The sequence below is a fragment of the Sinocyclocheilus grahami genome, unplaced genomic scaffold (genome assembly GCF_001515645.1).
Source record: "Sinocyclocheilus grahami isolate Dianchi unplaced genomic scaffold, SAMN03320097.WGS_v1.1 scaffold707.1, whole genome shotgun sequence".
NCBI lineage: Eukaryota > Metazoa > Chordata > Actinopteri > Cypriniformes > Cyprinidae > Sinocyclocheilus > Sinocyclocheilus grahami.
The window spans coordinates 418015-424939 of NW_015505886.1; the positions used below are offsets into that span (position 1 = coordinate 418015).

The following is a 6925-nucleotide window of genomic DNA, read 5'->3' on the forward strand; positions in this document are numbered from 1 at the left end:
CAATCTGTAGAAAATGTATTATAACACCAAAAATGACCTATTGTTCTGTTTTTAAAATAAAGAACAATTATTTATAGAATCATTTTGATTATTACTTTAAGCTGCTTTGTATATGTTACAGTTAAACATGATGTCAAAATTCTAGGATTATTCAGCCATCACTTCACGTCAGTGTCTAAATCTTTATGCTCATATTTTGAGACATTGGGCACATCCTGTGTTCTTTTGGTTCTTGAATGTGTAACAGAGTGAGAAATGGGCAGCAAAGACCCCAATGCTGAGCTGTGAGATGAGACTTTTGAGTGTGATGAGCTAAAAACTGAACTGCCATCTTCTCCTGATAGTGAGCTGAATGAACCGTATGCAGAGCTTCCCACAGACCATGTGTCCGACCGCTCGTCTCCACTCACTGGGGAAAACATAGAAACAATTCACTTTCAAAAATGATGTTAGCCTATTGCATCGAATAAGTACATTGAGTAAATATCAGTACTACAGATCTTGCATTCATTTTCCACTAGATAACACTTTACTAATATCAAGATCAAATTATATTGCAAAAAAACTAATAATAATTTTTAAAAAAGACAATTTGTGTAAAATTGAGGCAATGGAAATAGTTTACCTCCACATGATGTAGAAAGCCACGTCAGACATAAAATGTCTGAATGTCAAATCAATAATTTTTTAATAAGCCAATAATTAATAGTTTGTTTTACAACAAATTCAATATCAGTTCACAGATTATAAATGTATAGGCTTAATTTTCGAGAAGGTCAAAAGGTGATGCCACAGTCAGCATTTAAAGTTTGTCTAAAATATCTAACAGGTCTCACTACAAATAACATGGGATTTATGCCTCTCGTGCTATAATAAAACTGTCAGGGTACACCAGAGTGTACAGTATTGGTGGAAAGTGCCAAATAAAACAAAAGATACTCACTTAGTAGTGGTGTGAATTCCATGCTATGTATTTTTAGGACACTGAGCTCATATCTTCTTGTGTGAGATGAATCTCTAGAATGTGAAGACCTGATGTGTGCTTCTGGACTTCCCAGAGACGATGTGTTCGACTTCTCATCTACATTCACTGCAAAAAGAAAAGGGAATTAAAAAGGGTAATTCTGCATGGAATAAGTACATGAAGCATGAGGACTTTCAAAACATTATCCAAATAATAATCAAGTTGGATTTATAAAAAAGATTTTGTCTATTTGATATGATTTTTAATTATTATTCATTGAATGGCTTGATCATAAATTACATCAATGCAGATTTGAAGGTTTAAAACTTAACCTTCAGAAAACATTTTAAGATAAGTAGGTTTGTCTAAAATATAAATAATATGGAATTTGTGCCTTGTATGTTTTATCAAATGTAATGTGTATATTCTGGGTATAAGTGGAAAGTGTCAAATAAAACAAAAGACACTCACTCAGTGGTGGTGTGAATTCCTTGCTGTTAAATATTTTCAGGACCCCTGACTTGAATCTGCTTATGAGAGATGTATCTTTGGAATGTGAAGACCCAAAAATTGACCTGACGTCTGCTTCAGATGAACCGTAACCAGAACTTGCCAGAGAGCACGAATCACATCCTTCAGCATCACTGACTGCAATAATGCAAGAGAGCAGATCATTAGTAGAACACTGACATTACGTTTATGTATTAGGTAGTAGGCACATTTATAAAAAAAGATACTTGGAATTCAAAAATCTGTTTTATAATTTCATGAGAACAGAAGAGTTTAACATAAATCTGACATTTAGAGAATCAAAGGCTTAAAACAATTGAACACCAGACACAGGTAATGTGCCTTATGATCTGTTCAGATGATAAACCTTTATTTACCACAGCACATTGTGGCTCTTGGTTTCCTATTCAAGTTAAACAGGGTTGTACCTGACAGTTATTTTCAAAACCGCAGCTTTTTCTAAACGGTTTGGCCGTTCGTCCACACGCAAACGTTGCACCAGGTCACTGAAACCGAACATTTTTGAAAACGCCTGCCAGGGTGAAGATTTTCAAAAAACTCCAGTTGCAGTGACAGCGAAAGTTTTTGGCTTGTGACGTTGGAGCATGCACTGCTATCTCCATAAATATGTATATATATATCTGGTTATCACTGCTCCGGGTGTGTGTTCACGGTGTGTGTGTTCACTGCTGTGTGTGTGCACTTTGGATGGGATAAACGCAGAGCACTAATTCCTAGTATGGGTCACCATACTTGCCCACATGTCACTTCACTTCACTACTGGAAACTTTTTCAGGCTTCTGATTGGCCAACATGGCTTTACGGTTGAGATTATATCGCCACCTGTTGGCTTGGCATGCTCTTGACAGTGCCTCATAGCATGCGTTTGAGTTTTCACGTGGACGGAGATTTTTTAAAAACGAAGAAGGAAAAAATTCCCGTGTACATGTGGACATGGCCAAAATCGAAGGTTGTGTTGGAAGATTAATCTTAATACATCAGTATTAGATTAGTATCAGATTAAACTCTATTATGTGAACTATTTAAAGGCAGAATATGTAAGTTTTCACCTCTAGAGGGCGCGTATTCAAAACAAACAAAGAAACAAAGGCGTAGTTTGATGACGCCGTGACTGAGTGTGGAATCGTGTGTTGTCGACGTCGTCCCCACAGCCGATGCAATCCGATGGAACTCAGGCAGAAATCATGTTCATGGATGAGCCAATGATTTATTAATGTAGTAGAATGAAGCAGGGTGAGGCTGAAAGCCGTCGAAGCGAAATCGAGGGGTTATGACGTCATTGGCAGGCGACACAATGACACTATGGACACGGTCCGTGTCACTAGTTAAAATTGCTTATTTCTCTGGATTTAAACATTCTTCGAAACATTTGGGATAATGTAAGTACACAAGTCAGCAAAATATATAACACTGTACTAGTGATTTTTTTATATTTTAAAGGGGTCATATGATGCTTTTTTAAAGATCATTATTTTGTGTATTTGGTGTAACAGAATATGTTGACATGCTTTAATGTTCAAAAAACACATTATTTTTCAAATACTGTACATTATTGTAGGTCCTCTATGCCCCGTCGGAAATGTAACGCCCCTTACCATAATCGCGAGCTTCATCTTTCAAAATAAATGTAAAGACAGAGCCCGAAAGGTTCAGGGATCTTATCTATACACAATCAGCTTGTAACACTCCAAAGAGAAAGGAAAACTTGAAATCGCATCATATGACCCCTTTAATAAAAAAATCTTACATAACCAACACCTGAAGAGCTATAAAAAAAAACACTGATGACAAACACAACTGAGATATTCATACAGTTTTGTGATTTCACTCACTCGTTTGTGATCTGACGTCATCTATCCATGGCTGCATTCGCTCTTCTGATTTTATTTTATTATCACTTCCGTGTATTTTAATAGGGCTGCTCTTCCTCCTAATAAGGCATTTATTTTATGTCACTGTCTCCTCAATCTTCTCCAGCAGCTCCTTGATCTGAGTGTGGTCACTCCTGTTCTGATTGTTGAGAACATGATATCTGTTCCCACATTTGTCCAGCAGCCACTGGAGATCCTGCCCTTCACTCTCAATGTGCTGCTCTATAGATGTGTACAACTCAAGAATAATGAGGAGGAAACACAACTGAGACTGTGTGTAGATAATATTCATACAATTTTATGATTTCACTCACTAGTCTGTGATCTGTTGTCCTCTCTCCAATTGTCCATTTGTTCTTTCGTTTTCTTTATACCATCAATCTCCTGTAAAATATTTCTATCTATTTCAAAATGGCAGCTGTTGTTTTGTGCCACTGTCTCCTCAATCTTCTCCAGCAGCTCCTTGATCTGAGTGTGGTCACTCCTGTTCTGATTGTTGAGAACATGATATCTGTTCCCACATTTGTCCAGCAGCCACTGGAGATCCTGCCCTTCACTCTCAATGTGCTGCTCTATAGATGTTTCTAACAGAGAGTCTCCATGAGTGAACAGCACTATAGTGTGACTCCAGACTCTCTCACCGAGAAGATCCAGATGACCCTGCAATGCTTTTCTCTCAGTCTCTTTAAATCCAATATCCACACGTATGATCAGTAGTACAGTGTGTGGTCCTGGAGGACACAGAGACACACTGAGCACAATCTCCTGTTTCAGTAACTCAGGACTCTTCTCTACAGTGTAATTACTCCACCATCCTGGAGCTTCAATGACAGTGATGTGTCTGTCTGCTACTTCTCCATGTCTCCTCACACACTGAGCAGAACTCTTCAAGTCAAACTCCTCTCTGCCCAGGATGCTGTTTCCTGTTGAACTCTTACCAGCAAGTTTATACCCCATTAACACAATCCTTAGCTCTGAGAGACGTTGGGCTTCACCTGAAATAAATACACACATCTAAAATAATATTGTATTGAGAATCTGTAAATACCTGATGAATTATACATTTAATAAAATCAAATAAGTGATATTGTACAGTCATCAGCACAAAATAAACCCATTAGGGTGATCTGGGCACTGATGTGATGCTCAACCTGTAGGTTCGTATTATACAGGTGCATCTCAATAAATTAGAATGTCATGGAAAAGTTCATTTATTTCAGTAATTCAACTCAAATTGTGAAACTCGTGTATTAAATAAATTCAGTGCACACAGACTGAAGTAGTTTAAGTCTTTGGTTCTTTTACTTGTGATGATTTTGGCTCACATTTAACAAAAACCCACCAATTCACTATCTCAACAAATTAGAATACTTCATAAGACCAATAAAAAAACTGTTTTAGTGAATTGTTGGCCTTCTGGAAAGTATGTTAATTTAAATGATGTACATGAAACAAGTGTAGTTTTTAAGCAAGTCAATCACTAATACACAGAGCCAACAAAACTTACTGGATGGCAAATTTCTTGGAGTTTGTTTAGTAACTGTGATTGTAAGAAGTGCTGCTGCTGTATGAAATCTCGTGCTGCTGGGGGAGGTGGAGGGTTTCAGAGAATCTCCGATAGCCACTGATCACTTCGAGCAAACACTGAACAGACTATTTGAATGTTGAGCAAGCAAACTGATTGGCTGCAGATGCAGTAAAGACATGTAATGGATGTTTCAGCCATCAGTTTCATATCTTTTATGAAATTCAGCTTCCCAATTCATAATTAATAAATAACTTTTATTTATGAATTATCATAAGAGAATTGCCTCATTTTGTTGATCAGCATGTTAAACATCAATAAACACAAATTAAGCAAAGATTAATAGTAAGATGCTGTAAAATAAAGTATTTTCACTAATTCTTTAAAAAAAATACAATATTTATCTATACAAATTTTCATCCACATCAATAAATCGCTCTTGTGCACACAGAAGAAAACAGTTCATTTACAATCCATTGGGAAAGCAGAGGGGAAAAAATAACTATGCTCATTAATAATGATATTATGTACGTGGCTCAAATAGGTGGAGATATTTGACAAGCACAATTATTTATTGTGCTACATGAGGTCCAAGAAGCAGCGAGATTGAAACACAACTGTGCTCTGGAAATGCAAATGCCTATACATCAGTAATATTATGAAAAAAAAACAAAAAAAAACAAAGTTGCTTATAAGAAATGGATTAAAAAGCCTTTTTTTGCCACTTGTTCAGTTGAATTAATTAAATGAAATTAAATGAGTTAAAATAACATGATTTTTGAGCATTTTGTAACTTAATATCATTGTGTTCACTCTACCTAATATATTTAAAATGTATGTTTACTTAATTCATTTGTGTTAAAACTAGTTTTTCATAAATTTTTGTTGAAATAACTAACTGGGCAGTGGCTCTGTAGTTCCCACCATGCTTTGCAAGAGACTGCATTAGGAGATTACATTTAGGAATTAAGTGTTATTTTATGTGTTTTTCAATAAAGGGAAAGAGCTGTTAGTGTCATGTTGGATATTTAGAGGAATTTCTGTAATGTTAATGAAAGTTGTGATTACTATGCAGAAGAGTGGCACTTGTGCACAGACTGTGGCCACTTAATAAGTAGTTGTTCTCACATTAATACAATAGTCTTTTCTTATTTGTTCAAGTTGGTCCCACGCAAGAAAATTTACTTTGGCAAATGTCAAAAAGTTAAATATTTTACACTAATCTGAACTAAACTAACTAAATAGTTTTGACCCAACTAAGAAATATTTTAATATATAATAATATATACAATATAAACTGTGTGTAAAAACTTTGTACAGTTAAAGTAAGTGTAATTAATTAATTTTTTGACTATACATGTAGGACCAGCATTAAAACTGAAAGCAGCATTGAATAATAAAATAGACATGAAGTTGGAATCCGATCACATTATTATTCCTTTTCAAAGAATGACAAAGAAAATATTTTTTGTCTAATTTGTTTGATTGGGTTCTCTTTGTCTACTTTCAGGACTTGTGTGAAAATCTGATGATGTTTTTGGTCATATTTATGCAGAAATATAGAAAATTGTAAAGGGTTCACAAACTTTCAAGCAGCACTGTAGATACTATACACTGTAAAAAATTACTGTGAATTTAACGGTAAAAGACTGTAAAAATGCTACAGTAAAAACCTTTTAAATGGTTAACGGTAAATTCCCCTATATACGGTGAAAAACTGTATTGGACATTACATGTAATTTTACAGTAGTATACCATTTTTGGAAGTGAAAAAGACTGTATAATTTGTAGTGAATAACCTTAAATTGACATTCGCACAATTCCCTGCGTTACATTTCAAATTTGATGTTGTTTTGTTGAAATAACTATGATTCTTATTAGTTTTTTCTTATCAGTTTTGTATATCAGGGTTGTATGTTACACCTAATGTTGTTAAATTAATGTTTATTGCATTATTTCAGTTTCATGTGTGTTACCATGATAGCGTTTAGTGTTTGTGTGAATGACCTTCTATATATGTTATTATTTAAAAGC

The 6925-nt window shown here is 35.1% G+C and overlaps 1 pseudogene; it reads right to left on the bottom strand.

Moving 5' to 3' along the window:
• Nucleotides 1-109: 109 nt before the first annotated feature.
• The window catches only part of LOC107559960 (GTPase IMAP family member 8-like), a 13504-nt pseudogene continuing 6688 nt past the window's right edge, over nucleotides 110-6925 (bottom strand).